This window comes from Haliotis rubra, unplaced genomic scaffold, assembly GCF_003918875.1.
Source record: "Haliotis rubra isolate DU_JTF1 unplaced genomic scaffold, ASM391887v1 Scf179, whole genome shotgun sequence".
Classification (NCBI taxonomy): Eukaryota; Metazoa; Mollusca; class Gastropoda; order Lepetellida; family Haliotidae; genus Haliotis; species Haliotis rubra.
Window position 1 is genome coordinate 834,174 of NW_025765769.1, and position 18,764 is coordinate 852,937.

General features: G+C 40.2%; 1 protein-coding gene across 1 annotated transcript in view; it reads left to right on the forward strand.

Moving 5' to 3' along the window:
• The first annotated feature begins 823 nt into the window (after positions 1 to 823).
• LOC124273283 (monocarboxylate transporter 12-like) overlaps positions 824 to 18,764 on the forward strand; it is a 28,963-nt gene continuing 11,022 nt past the window's right edge. The window contains exon 1 of the mRNA XM_046708520.1: positions 824 to 995. The gene's annotated coding sequence lies outside the window, so the exon portion shown is untranslated. The remainder of the gene's footprint in view (positions 996 to 18,764) is intronic.

An 18,764-nucleotide genomic window follows, 5' to 3' on the forward strand; every position in this document is an offset into this window, starting at 1 on the left:
TATACATAAGGGGGCCGCCCCATGCCTCTGTCCTCACACATAATGTCCAGACCAGCGGTTGTGCTGTCATAACTACCATCGTAACTTACCCGACCCGTGAAGATCCGGGGTAGAATAGGTCTTCAGCAACCCATGTGCTTGCCATAAAAGGCGACTATGCTTGTCGTAAGAGGCGACTAACGGGATCGGGTGGTCAGTTTCGCTGACTTGGTTGACACATGTCATCGGTTCCCAATTGCGCAGATCGATGCTCATGCTGTTGATCATTGGATTGTCTGGTCCAGACTCGATTATGTACAGACCGCCATATAGCTGGAATATTGCTGAGTGTGGCCGTAAACAACCATCCACCCAACTATCGTAACTTACTGCCATCGAATATGTTTACTGCTTCTCTTACGCGTTGATGTTGTACCAACTTTGCACCCATTTGTATAGATTTGCATTTGTTACTTGTCTAATACAACTGTTAATTACATAACATATCTTTCTTACATGAATGATTGTACATACAGAGTTAAGGGTTAACTTACAGTTTCAGCTTGTAGAACAACAAGTAACAAGACGACCAAAAGGCTTGTAGTGTTACATGATATGCGTTTGCTCAGTGGTCAAAGCCCCACGAGTGTGTCTTCGAACAGGTACCGATATTGGTCCCCACGGCCCTTTTGTGTGTTTTGAAAAGCCCAGGTTCATTTTGAAATGAGGTACGTCCCATTATTGTTCAATTTCCATGCTGCTTAGCGACAAAACCATAGTTCGGGAGACTATGGTTTCCGATCCTGCGCACCTCGCTTCCGGTCCGTTCACAGGTTACCTCGGTTGTAGTGTCATGTATGCCGGGTGTCAGGTTTATCTGTAAGGAGACACTTCACGGGGATGTCTACAACGGCCCTACAGTGCCCCTTTACGGAATAGAACCGAGGCTCCCTCTCCTGTTACAGTCTCCCCACTACTATACTGTAAACCATTGCCGAGTTTGCTGACGATTTAAGGTAGGTAGTTCTGCTTACAGTTATAAGCCTACCGAGAATGACGAGTTTTATGACAACAAACCCCACCCACCCACCCCAGTACATGACGGAGACCTGTCCCGTCTTTGCGGACTGGACTAGACTAACGCTTAGTACATATATAATTTTGATAGTAACAAATAAACATTTAAAAGGAACCCCATCGCTGCCCCAGTCAGATGGAAAATTCAGAACCCGGAAAGGTCTAGACTTGCTTCATTTAAGGCTTTAGCATTGCAGTGAGGGACAGACTAGGGAATATAATGTGGTTCAGGGACTGTGAGACAGACTAGTAGTTTCCTTGACAGCAAGGGTATCATAAATCATCTTCAGTCTCACCAGCTAAACCTGTTGTACGAGGCAGACATGTCAACCAGGCGGTGTTTGCTAAAGTACACGAGTTTTAATCAGCAACCTACATTAGCAGCAGGTGTCCGTCTCGCCATAAAACCCATTACAGCAATTTATGAATATGGTAATTGTGATGAATATTGTACTAAAATGTCACCTATTTTATACATTGCTCAAAACTTAGTTTGACTCAGATTTTCGAGGGCTGTAGGTAGCGCAATATTACAGCTATATGGCGGCGGTATGTAAATAATTGAGTCTGTACCAGACAATCCAGTGATCAAAAGCATGAGCATCGATCTGCGCAACTGGGAACCGATGACGTGTCAACCAAGTCAGCGAGCCTGACCACTCGATCCCGTTAGTCGCCTCTTACGACAAGCTATTGCAGAGTGCGACGTAAAACTAAACTCACTCACTCACTTACGACAAGTATGAGTTACTGAAGATCAATTCTAGTAGTTGTCTGAAGACTACATCCCAGGACTCGTGCACTGTTGAACCTAAACATGGCCCGTTCACGTTGGTGATTTGTAAGTTATGGCATACACGCTTTTGGAATAAATTTGCAATTTCGATATGGTTTCCTGTTTATGATCACGTGACTCGCTGACGTGATTGGCATGTTTCACGTTTCTTTTAAGCATTCAAATCTGTTAAAACAGCCAACATGCTGTGTATGGCACAAGAAACTAAGAGAATCACCCACAATTGTTACCAATAATGTGGATGTCAAGGTTCTAGTTTGGGTGAGTATAGTCAACCCCGCTGTCTCGAACGCGTCGGGACCAAGGGAACAGTTTAACTTATCCGAGTGTTCGACAAATCCGTCAGCATAGAAATAATGATAAATAAAAGGAAATCGGCGGGGGCCGAGAGATGAGTTTAACACAACCAAGAATTCGTCTCAAGCGAGTTCGAGACATTGGGGTTCGATTCAATATATGATGCTCACTGTATTGAGTTAACGATATTATCTGTTTTGATTATTCATAACGTTTAAACCAAGGACAGTCCACCGCCCTTGGGTGCTGTTGGGCGGATTACGCTCTGAAAGCTATCCAATACAATGAATTAGACGTCTAATTACCGTTTGCACGTTTTCATGAAAAGCTACGGAGAGAGGCAAATGTAGCGTAATTACTGTATTACTGACAGTAAGGCCTGCAGTCCACCGCTCACATTCAACACGGGGGTCTCATCACAGGCAGCTGGTCCTCCCCAATAGACGCCATCGAGTGGAGTCATCTTACTCACACAGGGTTGCTCTTTGTCAACTATCCAGCTTTCTCTTTTTCCTTCTCACGTAAGGTAAGTCAATAATATCAAATTTCATCTTGCCGAATTGGGGTGGGGTGTAGTTGTTGTGTGTGTGTGTGTGTGTGTGTGTGTGTGTGTGTGTGTGTGTGTGTGTGTGTGTGTGTGTGTGTGTGTGTGTGTGTGTGTGTGTGTGTGTGTGTGTGTGTGTGTGTGTGTGTGTGTTTTTTAGCCTAGTGGTTAAGGCGTTCACTCGTCAAGCCGAAGACCCGGGATCGATTCCCAGCATGAATTCGAGGCAGTTTAACACCGATTCTGATTAACACCAGAAATGGGCTTCACACATTGTACCCATGTGGGGAATCAACTGGAGTCTCTGGCGTGACGAGCCAACGATTTAATCACAACACAACCGCCTCTGGTAGCACCATAACTCATTGGACAACTCATCATTGTTGATGGCAATTTGAATAACGTACTCTACTGCGACGACATTGGTCTAGCTGAACGACTACCCTTTATCTCGGGGCGGTAGTCTAGCACACACACGCGCGCACGCACGTGTCCCAGGCTGTGTTCAGCCAATTGTTGTCCATGCACACCCGATATTGGCGTCACACCTAATATAGACTTTACTAATTAATTAGTTATACGTTACGCCATCTCTCATTATGAGTGTGTCTTTCTGTCTCTCATTACGAGCCATTATATTACTACGCGGGGCGTTAACTAACAAACTAAGTACACACACGCGGAGGGGCAGACACGGTGTATCTGTAAAAGAAGGATATTGTTTGAGTGATAGTGTTGGTAAATGCGAAAATAGTTATATTACACAGACATAGATAGGTTATTCTCGAAAACCACCAGCGGTGGTACATGAGACAATACAAAATTTACGGGGCGGTGGGGTAGCCTAATGGTTAAAGCGTTGGCTCGTCACGCCGAAGATACAGGTTCGAAACCCCACATGGGTACAATGTGTGAAGCCCATTTCTGGTGTCCCCCGCCGTGATGTTGCTGGAATATTGCTAAAAGCGGCGTAAAACCACTCACTTACAACATTTACAACAATAACTATGATGAATAACAAGATGGGGGAATTTACACTGGCTCATTAAGTTAACACACCAACACTTATATAAAATATATCAAGTATACAGATATTATATACAAAGACCCCACATGGGCACAATGTGTGAAGCCCATTTCTGGTGTCCCTCGTCGTGATGTTGCTGGAATATTGCTAAAAGCGGCGTTAAACCAAACTCAGTCAGTCAGTATATACAAAGGTCAGTATAACATTGTCAAATAGAATTTCATTTTTAATCGTTTTGATATAATATAAATAATTTTTGCGAGGTAGCGCTATATATTAGTTCTAGAAGTAAATAATTTCGCCATCTCTAGTGGATTGGGCCATTGCACATATTTAAAAGGATTTAGTTAAGATCGGTCTAGCGTAACAACGCCAGTGTTTGGGGAGTCAGCTCGCTTGGCAAGAGGTACCACTATACCAACCCACAACTACACAGGACCTGAGTAAATACACATGTGTTTATTAGACAATCACCGACTGACTATCGTCCGTATTGCATGTACATGTATATACCTATCCCAGCTATCACAGATACTCGCATTTACTGATTCAACTCACGGTAAAGTTGCTATTGAGAACGTAGGAGTACAACATTTAGTTTGACTGAAGCATCGATGATAAATGTGTACAATGGATGACCAATTGTTCCCCCTTTTGGAAAAATCCTGGATCCGGCCCTGCTGTATATGTGGCCGCGCGTGATTTGACCAACGTGGAATATGACATACAATTAGATAAAGGCTTTGCACCTTGGCTCTATTAGCTCATGAGATACTGGTCCCGGATTGTGTCCGATGCTCGTTATCAGTGTGACCCTTGGTTTAAGGTATAGGAACGTGGTCACTTGTCTGTGATATTTCCAATAACATATAACGTCAAAACATATCTGTACAATTTTGTCCATTTTGTCCATTGTGATATACACAACGAACTTAGTTAAGCACCCCCTGACATATATTACGATTGAATGAGGACCGATTTTAACCCTTTGGAGCATATCTGGGACATGGTTGGTCGTCGTGTGTAACAAAGGGATCATCCTGTACAGGACCTGGCCCAACTGGAAGCCGCTTTACACGAGGAATGACGTAGACTGCCCCTTGAGAGGATTAGGAGGCGCACAGGGGGTATGAGGAGGAGAATGCTGGCTGTCATACATTCACATGGAGGTTACACTCGGTATTGACCTTAAATCGTGTAAAACAAGTAAAATGACATTTCGAATGTTCACATTCACCAATAAATTCAACATTAAACATTCCAGGGCCATACTTGTAAAGACATGTTTTTTGTATGAAAGTCAGTGTTGTTGTTTGTTAAATGAGCAATTATCTTCATAAACATCAACATGGATTCCAATCATATTGTCAGTTTTTACGAGTCAAAGGATCATACGAGTCAGAAAAACTCATGTTTTTCCATCGTGGAAACCAAGAGAAGTTTTATGTACGTGTTGAAAACCTATCATTGCAAAATACAGGGGGTGCTTAATTAGCATTATTTTCTTAATTTTCATTAAGTGTTCTCCCGTCACACTGAAGACCCGGTTCCATTCCCCACATGGGTACAATGTGTGAAGCCCATTTCTGGTGTCCCCCGCCGTGATTTTGTTGCAATATTGCTAAATGCGGCGTAAAATCAAAACTCACTCACTCACTCACTCTTGAGATGGTGAAGTGATATTTTATTCCATGAGAGTGACTCACTAACTCACTCTTTGTGTATACTTATACCGATGGGCAGGCCTGTCGCAGTCTCATTACAGTCAGGTGACAGTTCTCCCTACTAATTATATATACAGTTTAATTAGATAGGCTCTGTCGCTGAACCATTACTTAAATGACAACAGGTGGGCCATGGCTCACTGAGTATGGACTATTCATTCGCTGCAATGTAGTTATTGAAATGTTTAATATCATGAAAAATGTCGAACATAACAATAAATAAATTCTCATTATTCCGGTTATATTAATCCATTTAGTATTTATTAACTGCAAACTTTTAACTTCATGGCAATTTACCGTATTCTAACAACCAGGAAAGTGCTATTATTCAGTTATGATGAATCGGTGACCAAACCGGGTCGCCATGGTTACAATATGATTACGCAGCATAAAACATCAGCTGCTGAGTGAGTGAGTGAGTTTTACGCCGCTTTTAGCAATATTCCAGCAATATCACGGCGGGGGACACCATTAGTGGGCTTCACACATCGTACCCTTGTGGTGAATCGGACTCGGGTCTTCTGCGTGACGAGCGAATGCTTAACCACTAGGCTACCCCTCCGTCCCGACCTGGGTTCGATTCCTCAAATGGGTTCAATGTTTCAAGCCCATATGTCTTGTCCCCCACCGTCAGATTGCTTGAATATTGGTGAAAGTGGTGTAAATCCATTGCTCATTCATTCAGATGACACCCGTGAACATCCGGGTTAGAATTGGTCTTCAGTAACCCATGCTTGTCGTAAATCTCGACTAACGGGATCGGGTGGTCGAGGTCGTATCCTAATTGCAAAGATCAATGCTCATGCTTTTGATCAATGGATTTTTTGGTCCAGAGTAGATTTTTACAGACCGCCGCCATATATACTACCCATCAGAAGTTTAGACTCACTAGTATAAATGTATCCGCTTACTATAGTCAACTGTTCTTAACTAGATTGTGCAAAATATTCCATACTGTTTATAGGTACTGTTTACGCATGAACTGATGAATTGTAAAACAAATTCATAACGTCGAAAACATAATTATCATGAGTTCAATAAATGATGAAACTCGGTGACAATTGGCAAATTCTTAACAAAACTTTACACCAAAACACAGCTGTTCACATGTACGATATTTGCACATGCGTTTCAGCAATTTGATGCATGATCCTCGTGCAGTTCATCTGAATATGGTCTGCAGTTGGTTCCCCCAAGTTAGTGGAGCAATTCATCTTCGATGTAACCAGATGTTCAGATGATGAACCATGTGAAGGTATACTACACGTCGCTATGCATCATGTGTAAAAGGGGCGGTGGGGTAGCAGAGTGGTTAAAGCGTTCGCTTGTCACGCCAAATACCCGGGTTCGATTCCCCACATGGGTACAGTGTGTTAAGCCCATTTCTGGTGTCCCCAGACGTGATATGGCTGGAATATTGCTAAAAGAGGCGTAAAACTATACTCACTCACTCACTCATGTTTAAAATAGGTCTAGCGAATAAAATAATCCGATGGTTTTATGGTATTCGGTAAAACCGTTAAGGTGGTCGGATACCAAGTTATGTGTTTTCCGTCTTTCGTTTGGGCTGGTTCTACGCGAACCCGACCCGTGAAGATCCGGGGTAGAATAGGTCTTCAGCAACCCTACCACAAAAGGCAACTATGCTTGTCGTAAGAGGCGACTAACGGGATCGGGTGGTCAGGCTCGCTGACTTGGTTGACACATGTCATCGGTTCCCAATTGCGCAGATCGATGCTCATGCTGTTGATCACTGGATTGTCTGGTCCAGACTCGATTATTTACAGACCGCCACCATATAGCTGGAATATTGCTGAGTGCGGCGTAAAACTAAACTCACTCACTCACTCTACGCGAACTCTAAATCCGGTGTGGAACCGGTTATCCAGCTAATTTTTTGTTCCCCGTCCACGAATCATTCCGCATAGTGAGACTTCTCTTTTAACGCAAGCTCCAGTCTCTGGTTTACCCAAACAACGGTGCCATATTTAAGCACAACTCTCCTGGATCTCAATGTGTTAAGCCCATTTCTGGTGTCCCCCGCCGTGATATTGCTGGAATATTGCTAAAAGCGGCGTAAAACTAAACTCAGTCAGTCAGTCTCCTGGATCTGTGTCCTGCCCACTCACACCAACCCAGAATGTCTGTCTCTCTTCCCACTATGACCAATATTTTTTAAGTACGCTTACCTCTCAGGAATCCATACACTATTTCATACCAATCCCATGATAAATTCTGCTATCTCAATTACTCTTGCTCGTTCATTTTCGTTATACTTCTAACAATATCTTTTCTCTAAAAGGGGAACGATTTCTGCACGGACGTGGAAGGATGGTCCGCCATCATTCACCCATATTTTCATTCCGGCAGGGCCGGGAGTTTGCTAAAATAACGATTATAGGGCACCTGTCACCGTACCACCATTCCCTATACTACTGCAGTCACCACATTTGATTTGACTGTAAAATTAAATATATGAGAGCAATTTGAAATATTTCATCGGAACATGTTTATATTTTATATGGCATTGAATATGGCTGCTGAAACGGTTGAAATGAAATGGGGGGCTCATTGACTCGCGTGTAGATGGGTGAACCAACATCATCAGTACGTGTCTATGCATGGCGACCATGCCTTAATGTCATGTCTTGACAAAAACAACATCACCTGCGTGTGTTACTGAATTATAGGGTAGACAATGCATGTCGTAAACCTTTGAATAAACGCCCGACATATTTGCTTTCACGTATGTGCCCTTACAACGTGTGAAACAACGAGATACTACCAGGTACATGTGAAACACATTGCCATAAATACCAAAATAAGGAAAGAAAGGAAAACGTCGAATAAACGCCCGGTTAAGGGACTTCCCGTACTACATGAACACGGCGGTTTTATTCAAGGTAGACGGTATAACCTGCACAGCTGCTACACAGCATAATACAGTTTAGAACAAAAAATATGTTCCCACATGGTGAGTACTGTACAAGACGTTCGTGAGTACTGATTCCATTGACAATATTCCAGCTATGTCAAAGACAACAAGGATGTGTTTCATGCTCAGTACTCATGTAAGGAATCGAACCTGGTACTTCGTAATGACGAGCCAATAACCCGTCTTCCCATCTAGGGGTTGTGGATAGCGTTCGCATTTCACACCGAAGACCCGGGTTCGATTCCCCACATTGGTACAATATGTGAAGCCCATTTCTGGTGTCCCCCGCCATGATATTGCTAGAATATTGCTAAAAGCGGCGTAAAACTGAACTCACTCGCTCACTCTTGGCCACCTAGCTCCACAACGTTTGGTTACACCCTGTGCATTAGGCAACGATCAGCCTATGTTCAAAACAGAACATTACAAACAAATTAAAATATATTTTTTTAAATTTCCAGAGGCACTGATTACCTTCTCAATACCAAATGACAATGGAAAGCGGGGGTCAGACTTGACTGACTGAGTTTGGTTTTACGCCGCTTTTAGCAATATTCCAGCAACATCACGGCGGGGGACACCAGAAATGGGCTTCACACATTGTACCCATGTGGGGATTCGAACCTGTATCTTCGGCGTGACGAGCCAACGCTTTAACCACTAGGCTACCCCACCGCCCGGGTCAGACCTAAGGTGTTTATCACGTTTATCATGTATAACGCAAATATCGGAAGTTTTCGGGATTCTCTTAACACCTAAAGCGGACGTGAGTTAGCCTAGTGGTTCATGTATTTGCTCGTCACGTCGTCACGTTTGTATGTCCCTAATAGGTACAATTTGTGTAACCCAGTTCTGGTGTCCCTTGCCGTTATCAGTGTCTGGGCTGGAACAGCGCGAAAAGCGAGATGCACGTGCATTAGTGACGTCAGAGACATGCGATTACTTCTGATTGACAAAGTGACAGAAAATGAAAGTCTGTAAGTTACAAAGTCTTTGATTTCTTCAAGGATGGAAATGACAGGGGGTTACCCAAGTATGCAATTACTAAGTACTTACAGCGCACTGCCTGTGCAGCTGGGGTCCGTGTCATCTTGCCTGCTAAAACATTTGTTGAGAACCCGTTAAAGCACGTGCATCTCGCTTTTCGCGCTGTTCGTTTTGTTGCCAATGCGCCCTTGTAACAAACTTGGAAAACGCACAAATAAATGATGACAGTTTCTTAAACAACTTTTTTATTTTTGTGACACAAATTATGCAATTTTATGGTCTGTTATTTTTCTTGCAGTCCACATTGGTTTGATTCTTTTGTGTCTATTTGTTTTTGTGTTAGATTGCAATTCATCGGTATCATTTTGTCACAAACGGACAGTAGTAACCAGAGTTCCATGTCACAGATAGGCACGTCTGTCTTGGCTTGGGCGATGGGGTAGCCTAGAGGTTAAAGCGTTCGCTCGTCACGACGTAGTCCCGGGTTCGATCCCCACATGAGTACAATGTGTGAAGACCATTCCTCGTTCTCTCGTGATATTGCTAAAAGCGGCGTAATACCATGCTAACTCACTGTCTTGCTGTAGACAGCATCAAAAGTTCAGAAGACGAAAATAGATCCACATGGGCGTGCCACGCTTAGAAACAGCGTTAGAAAGACATATAGGTATATAGACCCTACCCTAGTCTGTCTCACAGTCCCTGAACCACATTAATTTCCCTACTGCCAAGCCCTCACTGCAGTGCTAAAGCCCTAAATAAAGCAAGTCTAGATTTCCTCAGGTTCAGGATTCCTCTGAATCTCTGGTCTCCCTAGGGCTCCTTTTCAATATAAATGGGCCTGTTTGTTACTATCAAAATTATATATATTCAGAGACTAAGCCTTAGTCTAACCCTACCCTAGTACCCATACTGTCTCAGAGTTTTGTTCGATTGTTGTTCGAACTATCACTAAGACTGGTTTATTATTACATATGCACGGGTTTGGGTTTTTTTTTTAATAAATGTTTTGAATATCATTAGTGATGTATCTTTAATTTCAAATTTCGTTATTTTTTTAAGTGTTAAAAAATCAAAGAGATGTTTTGGCAGTCATTTTCATTACACTCTGCTAAAATTTATAATAACTAAGCCAGTACTAAAGATTAACACTAAAAATGAATATATCAATCAAACAAACATTAATTTCTACAGGATTCTCATTCAAAAAGAAATAATTATTTTGAACAGACTCTTTTCTTAACATTATATCACAAACGCCGCATCGTCTTACGCAATCGTTCACCGAAGAACTGTCGACTGTGCCAAAGTAAACAACAAAACCCTGACTATGACTTGGCACAAAATTACGACAACTTGACACACATTGGATTGTGTTTCTGGCGAGGAAATAGCTTAAAATAGTGGTAAACGTGAGTTCGTCTGTAAATAAATCCCAGCCCAAGTCACGAGCACAAAATGGGGTCATCGCGGCCCCGGCGCTACAGCGGTTGTAAAGTTGATCGATAGAATCAGACGAATGCGTCCACCATGACACATGCACGTTTTGTCCCAATGGCGATGACAGCGTAATGGGTATGTAACTTGCAAATTTGTTGCGTGGAGTCAAGTCACTTAATTTATATTACATGCCTCGAAATACATTCAAACGTTGTCGATGATGCAATGTTCCAGTGTATTTCGGCATTGGTTCTGCGTGAAGTTTATCCTCCTGCCATGTTTGACTTCTGTGTCATTGCCTGGAGGTATTGACGAGGTATAGATGATGTTTTGGTGGGGTTATTCACGGGTTTGATTGCGAGTTTCATTATCTTTCACTGAAAGGGCGACAATTACATGCCAAGTATAGTTACCGCTAGCCGAGAGCCGCGATGCGGTCCTATACAGTCAAGACATGACCCTGCATCGCGATATTTACCGCTAGATCACTTGTGCATGTCGTACATGATGGCTGATGAAAGAAATAACGGCATCTTTGTGTCGTACAGTTTTATCGTTATCCCCTTAATCTTGGTATGTGATATCTGCTATATAAAATAGTGACTATTGTTATACAGAAGGTCGTCTATCATTGTAAATGTTATACCACAACCACCAGCTCACAGGGGCTTGTAACGCTAAAAACTGCCATCAAGGTATATACTGTCACTGACGGGGTCTTAGTACTATATAAAAGGAATCCTATACCGGAGTAAAATACCGTATAGACAGTATATACCTTGACAGTATATACCTTGATGGCAGTTTTAGTATATACCTTGACAGTATATACCTTGATGGCAGTTTTTAGCGTTACAAGCCCATGTGCACCAGCTGTTATCAGCATCATTACACCAGAGTGAATGTGAAGACATAGAATCCCATAAGGCTATTGAGTATCACTATCAGTAATGAATATCAAGATTATTTACCTGTGTAATATTGCATGTGGTGTATAAATGTTAATTTAATGACTGGTTTGTTATGACCGGTATGTTATGAATAGTTAAATATTCAGGTATAAAACTAAAGACAGTGTAGCAGACACTGGATATGTACATAACTTGCTACCGATATGTATTTCATCAAATATTTAAAGTGTTTCAGAAAATGGTCAGTTGTAATGTATGTTATGTTTGGGTTAAACTATATGTTAGTAAGTTAACCTTTTGTGCTGGTGCCATACTTGGAGAGTGAGGATTCGAATCTTAGTTCGGACTAAACACTCCGAAATCCATACTTTACTGATAAGATATAATCATGATTAGATCTATAACATGTTGTATCTTTCACTGTAAATGAGTAGGTTAGAATCTAAATCTGTAATTATTTCCCAACAAAACACATGTGTATTGAAATATATGAATGAGAATCAATAGTTTAATGTAATATGTTGCAAGTACTCCTTACTAGTGGTGTTCCGATTAATTGAAATAATCGGAGATTGGTCGCAGTGACCAAACGACCAAGCAATCGATCACGTTTTCTCATAATCAAACACAAACAATTTTGGAACTACTGTTTTATTCTTTGAAAAACTTGACAATGCAATATATCTTAGAAATTGTCAGGGCCTGAAAACGTGTTTAATTCTTAGAAAACTCACTTCACTAACTGAAAAGCCATGACTGAATATTTCTCTAAGACTCAAGGAAGTTTATGTTCATGATGTATTAGTCATCACTTTAAAGTAGCAGGTTGCATCATGTTATACATATCTGCAATAACAACCTGGATTGGAAAATCTGAAAAATCTTGCTAACCAATTTTTTTCGATGATTGTTCGTTGGTAATGAAGCAATCATCAATTGTGAGATTTCAACCAAATCCCAACACTACTCCTTACCAATAGTTGTTTGTCCTATGACTATGCTTCTTGTCTTGAATTATTGGTAGTATCTTTGACGGTTACCAAAGTGTCATATATAAGTACATTTAAATTCATATATATAAATACATTTAGCATTTCCAAAACATGCATGAAATAATTGAAAATACAGGACCATTTGACGATTAGCATGATTCTGGGGTGGGTGGGGGTATGGGGTTATAATAATCACAAAGAGCTCCATGTTTTGATCCTATTCAGTTCCAGAGGTAGAATTAATACCCAATGCTTGTAAGCACGGCTTAGGTAGGTGGTCACACCTGTCATCGTACCTTGGCAGGTAATCAACTACCTGTTTATCAGGTCCAAACTCCATTACTTACAGAGCATGATATAACCGAGATAACGACTAATGGGTTATAAGGGGAATCAGTAATATATATTATGTAATATTCATAATAATTGTCAATACATTCATTTTGACATTTGATTTTAACTGCACCTTTATCGGTTTTTAACATGCCATCTTCTTAATGTTATTGTTTTCTGCAAAGAGTATAAATAGTGACACAAGAATGTAAGTTAGTCTCTAAACTGATATTGAACATCACATCACATGGGTTATGACCAAAACCTATTTCTTTTGTCATTCTGATTAATGTTGATAACTGTTAAATACCTGTTGTATTTAGTATTTCCTTTATCTGTGAAATGAAACGAGTACCTGCCATTCACCATGAGTACAAATAGCTCACGCTGGCTAAAATTAATACTATCGATATTAAAAGTGTGTTATCGATAATATCGTACATTAATTTTTGTGGCAGAAACAAGTTATAATTATCTCACACAATATACAAATTTAGCTTTCTATTCATGGTCTGGGCCCTTATTCTCCAAACGTTCGTAACCCAAAGAATTCTTAACTTTGATCGTAGCCAATGTGTTAAGAATGGGCTAAAGAAGTTTGTAGGGCTACAAACGTTTCGAGAATAGCTAGCCAGGGCCCCGTTCCTCAAAGCGATCGTAGCGCTAAGGTGATCGTAACTCCCATAATTTAACACAGACTTACGACTGTCGTAGCCCTACGATCGCTTTGAGGAATGGGGCCCTGCTTCTAGATTATGTTCAGGATGCTGTTTTGTTAGTATGTTAGTAGTCCATGCCAAACATGTCAAGTGATGTGAAATATATTCATTTCTTTCAGACTTTGGGGCATTTTTACTCAAAGTTACGACCCCGATATTTATCGATAGTCGATATTTAGCTGACGATTATCGATGTCTATGATTAATTCATATTACTCTGAAGTCTCTAATGCAAACCTTTGAAATGAAAACATCCCAAAACTCCATCAAATCTAAATTCATTTATTACCTGCCTATGTTAAACATGTGCCCACATTATAATTGTATTATTTATTTATTTTTCATTTTTTTCTGGGGGTGGGGGTTGGCGGGAGGAAATTCTAATAAAACGTAGTTGTCCTGTAAATAGCATTGTTACTGTGTCTGTCTATCAGTGAAAAAAGTGCAATTTTCTGTTGAGCAGTTGGTTCCAGCTGTCACCCTGCCACTGTTGTCATCATACAATTAATGTATGTCTACTTACCTGGCAGATTGTGGAATACTGATTTAATTGCACTCAACTATGAAAAATCAAATTTCATAGCTTGTGATATTCCATTTAGCTATGAGCATTATTGTTGCAGGAATTTGTCTATGATTCCATACTAAGCGACATGGCAAGCAATTAGGGATCATATCATGATATTGTCCAAAAATTGGTTATTATTTTCACAAATGCTGTGGAGCGGGGATTTTGTTAGCTTTCTAGTTCAAATTGCAATTTTTGGCCATCAGTTTGCTGTTGATATCAGCCACAGAACAGATGGAGATTCAACCTTGTGTTGTAGCTGATGCTAAGGCCAGGAAGTGTGAGGTTAGTTTTACTCCTTTTTTAGCAATATTCCAGCAATATCACAGCAGGGACACCAGAAATGGGCTTCACACATTGTAACCATATGGAGAATCGAACCTGGGTCTTTGGCATGACAAGCGAATGCTTTAACCAGTGGCCTACCCCACCGCCCTGAGACCAGGAAGTACACGTGTTACCATAGCAATACCTAGTTCTTGAGTGACAGGACTCCTCTGCATGTATTTGTTTTTTGTTGTTTTACATCACACTCAACAATATTCCATAAGATAAGATAAGATAAAAAGAAAGCAGATAATTAGTGATAAAAAAGATGGAGGATTTAATATGCCCAAAATAAAAGGTATAATACAATCGCAAAAATTGTCCATGCTAAGACGCTTTCTTTCACACTCTGCTAGATGGTGTAATCTTTTTATTTTGAATCTCCCAAAGATAGGTTATAGTAATATATTTGTGTATAGTTGTCAACATTTGAGAGATAAAATTCTTCCTTTTATGAGAAATAATTACTACAAAGATGTCGTTTCAGCGTGGTGGGACTTTACATCTCAACTTGAATTAAACTCTGAAAAGATAATGATAATGAAATCCTTACTGTAAGTATATGGTATAATAGAAATATTATGGTAGAATGTGAAACGGTTTACTACAAAGAATGGTACGAGCACGGGGTTCGCTGGATGAATGATTTGATTGATAATAATGGTAATTTCTTTCAATTTGAAACGTTTCTAAAACAATTTGACATAAAAACAAATTTTCTCAAATATCATGGTCTTATTTGCTCCATTAAACAATATCTTCAAAAGATCAATACAGATTTAAAAGCAATAACACGCAAACCAGACCCTGTTCTACCTCGATAATTGCAACATCTCTGTGAGAATGTAAAAGAGACGCTATACTTGTACAAAACTCTAATTTCAGGTCTATGTTTAAAAAATCAACATGCATCAAAATGAGACTAAACATTTTATACGATGACATTATATCTAATGATTGGCCACTTGACAATACTATTCCCTTTAGATGTAAGAAAGATACTAGATTACAATGGTTCCAATACAGACTTTTACACCATATCTTGCCAACAAACATTTTTGTAGGAAAGATAGGATATAAAGACACTAGTAATAGCAGTTTTTGCTCTGAAGATATAGAAACAGCTATCCACTTATTCTGGTCTTGCAGCAAGGTAAACCATATATGGAAAAAACTTGAGAATTGGCTACATGCTAAAGCACAAATAAAACTCAAAATTGAAAAGAAACGTGATGCTTGGTTATCCAAATAAAAACAATGATCCAATAAATATCATCTTAATTCTCTTCAAGGAACTAATTTTTCGAAGTAAGTTTAATAACATAAGTTATGACAAGTTTTTCAACATAAACTGTTCAAAGATTATATGCTAACAAAGTGTTCGTCAATAATTAGTTGTAATATCAATGCCTTCTGGTCGTCATGTCATGATTTATTCTGCTAAAACTATTTGATTGTTCATCATGTATACTGGAATATCATTGTTAACTGTTTGTATAAAATGTTAAAAAATGCAACAATATAAAGAAATTATATTAAAAAAACAATATTCCAGCCATATGGTGGCAGTCTGTAAATAATTGAGTCTGGACCAGACAGTCCAGTGATCAACATCATGATCATAAACACAGTTGGGAACCGATGACATGTGTCAACCAAGTGGGTGAGCCTGACCACCTGATCCCGTCAGTTGCTTCGTACGACAAACTTGGGTTGCTGAAGACCAATTCTAACCCAGATCCTCACAGGTACCTCAGTCCATTTACAATTTGTAGTATGTTTTACATACACTATGCTTGTATATAAAATGTCTGTTTAATCTGCCTCTCTGCTGGGACACTGATGAGTTCTGAGAAATTGGGAATTCTTTATTCAAATTGGAAATTTTTCACTGTAATTTGGTGTAGACTGGGGGCTGAACATCAGCCTCAAAATCTTGATAAATCCCTCCTTGTATATTTCTGGACACTCACACCATTGTAGGTTCCTAATATTATACACATGTATTCAAGTAAAATAAAAGTTATGCTTAAAAGATATTGTTATTCATATCAATTAATGTGTTCTAGTAAAATAAAAAGTTATGTGCTTAAAAGATATTAAACCAACTTTTAACCCAGTCTGTAAGTAATGTTTATAAGCACTGGGTACTAAACCCAAAAGTAATTATTTTCTGTTTATTATAAAATTGGGTTTAACGTCGCTTGAGAATATTTTGATATGACGGTAGCCTAATGGTTAAAGCGTTCACTCATCACGCTAAAGACCTGGGTTCGATTCCCCACATGGGTACAATGTGTGAAGCCCATTTCTGGTGTCCACTGCCGTGATATTGCTGGAATATTGCTAAAAGCGGTGTAGAAATTAAACTCACTTACTCTTTATTATTATAAATCTGTTTACTGTAGACACAGCAGTTTATAAAGCATATATGCTTTGTGTAACTGTTATCAAAAACGTTTTTGTTTCATGGACATCTGTTTGTTGTTTCATGCTTCACTCAGCAAATTTGGTACTGGGTATAAAAAAAGTGTGTACTTCTATTGCACTAAATTCCAGCGAATACAAACAGACAATTCATTAATATCCTGGATAACCCAAGCTGCCTGTGAGGCTCTAGAATGTTATAGTCACATGACTTATCCCGCCGGGTACCCATTTTCTGCTTGGTGAACAAAGGTAATTTTGAACAAACTCACTTGCCTAAGGTGAGACCACATGTATCACATGTGCTTCGTTGTGGGGCAGGACTGAAGTCCTAGAAACTCTCTGGAGTCAAGCTCACGAACATGGTTACCCATTCAAGAACTCTCCGTGCTCAGCGTTGCTTAACGTCAACTGATTAGTGACCTGAGCATTATGCACAGGACCACATGAGCATTAGCTGTGAGCAATATTCCAGCAATATCACTGCTTCGGAAATCAGATTTGGGGTTCTCACATTGTACCCATGTTAGAATCGCACCAAGGTCTTACATGCAACGAATGATTCAACCATCGATCCCCCTTACCCTCCATCCACACTCGGCAGATATTTCCGTTATTTGATGACGGTCTGTAAATAATAGAATCAGACAATCCAGTGATTGACATCATGAGCATCGATCAACACTTTGGGTTACAATGACATGCATCGACCTTGTCAGCGAGCCTGATTAGCCAATCTTGTTAGTCATCTCTTACGACAAACACCACCTTTTTTTTTACCTTTACACTAAATCTTTTCTCTTCTGCTTGGTCTCAAATTTAGTAATTATGGTGCTCCTGTTTAACAAGACTTCAGCGTGCCTGATGGCAGTAGCTCTCTGTTCAGTGTTTCTATGGAAAGGGCAAAGTCACCATTCAGCAAGCTGTCGCCATTCAGCAAGTATTTTGATGTTTGGGAGACAGGAATCACTGAACCATAAACATGATAAACAAGTGTGTCAGTCAGCGTAACCCAAGTGTGTCAGTCAGCGTAACCCGATAAAGACAACATGTATGGGTAACAACGTCTTTAATGTAGTGAACACCAGCAATGTATAGAATGTATCAAGTAGGCCTTAACAGTGAGAGTTGGGTGAATGATACCAACACAATACGTACACACTGTTAGTCTTCCCCCAGCTGTATATAGCTGCACCATGATCGCACGGTTGTCAATCTTACATGACAACAGTGTAAGGATCTGTTGTGAAAATCATAGTCTCCAGTATATCTAAGCGACAATAAGTTTGTGTCAGTGGGAAATGTTGGTTGTTTAGAGGTACACATAGCAATATTCCTGAGAGACAGGATGGTGGTCTGTAAAGAAGCGAGTCTGGAGCAGACAGTCCAGTGATTTACACATTTTAGATATGATGACAATGCCTCATCCAAGCCAGACGCCAGGATATTTGATTCTGTGCACCTCCCCTTTCTCAAAAAGCTGCATCCACCCCTGCTGAAGACCAGTCCTTTAAATGATTTGGGTCAGTATGACCCAGTGGTGTAAAGGACCTGTGGAAGGTCCGGGTTATAATTGATATTCAGTAACCCATGCTTGTCGTAAGAGGAACGGGATCGGGTGGTCAGGCTCACTGACTTGGTAGCCACATGTCATCATATCCCAATTGCGTTGATCAATGTT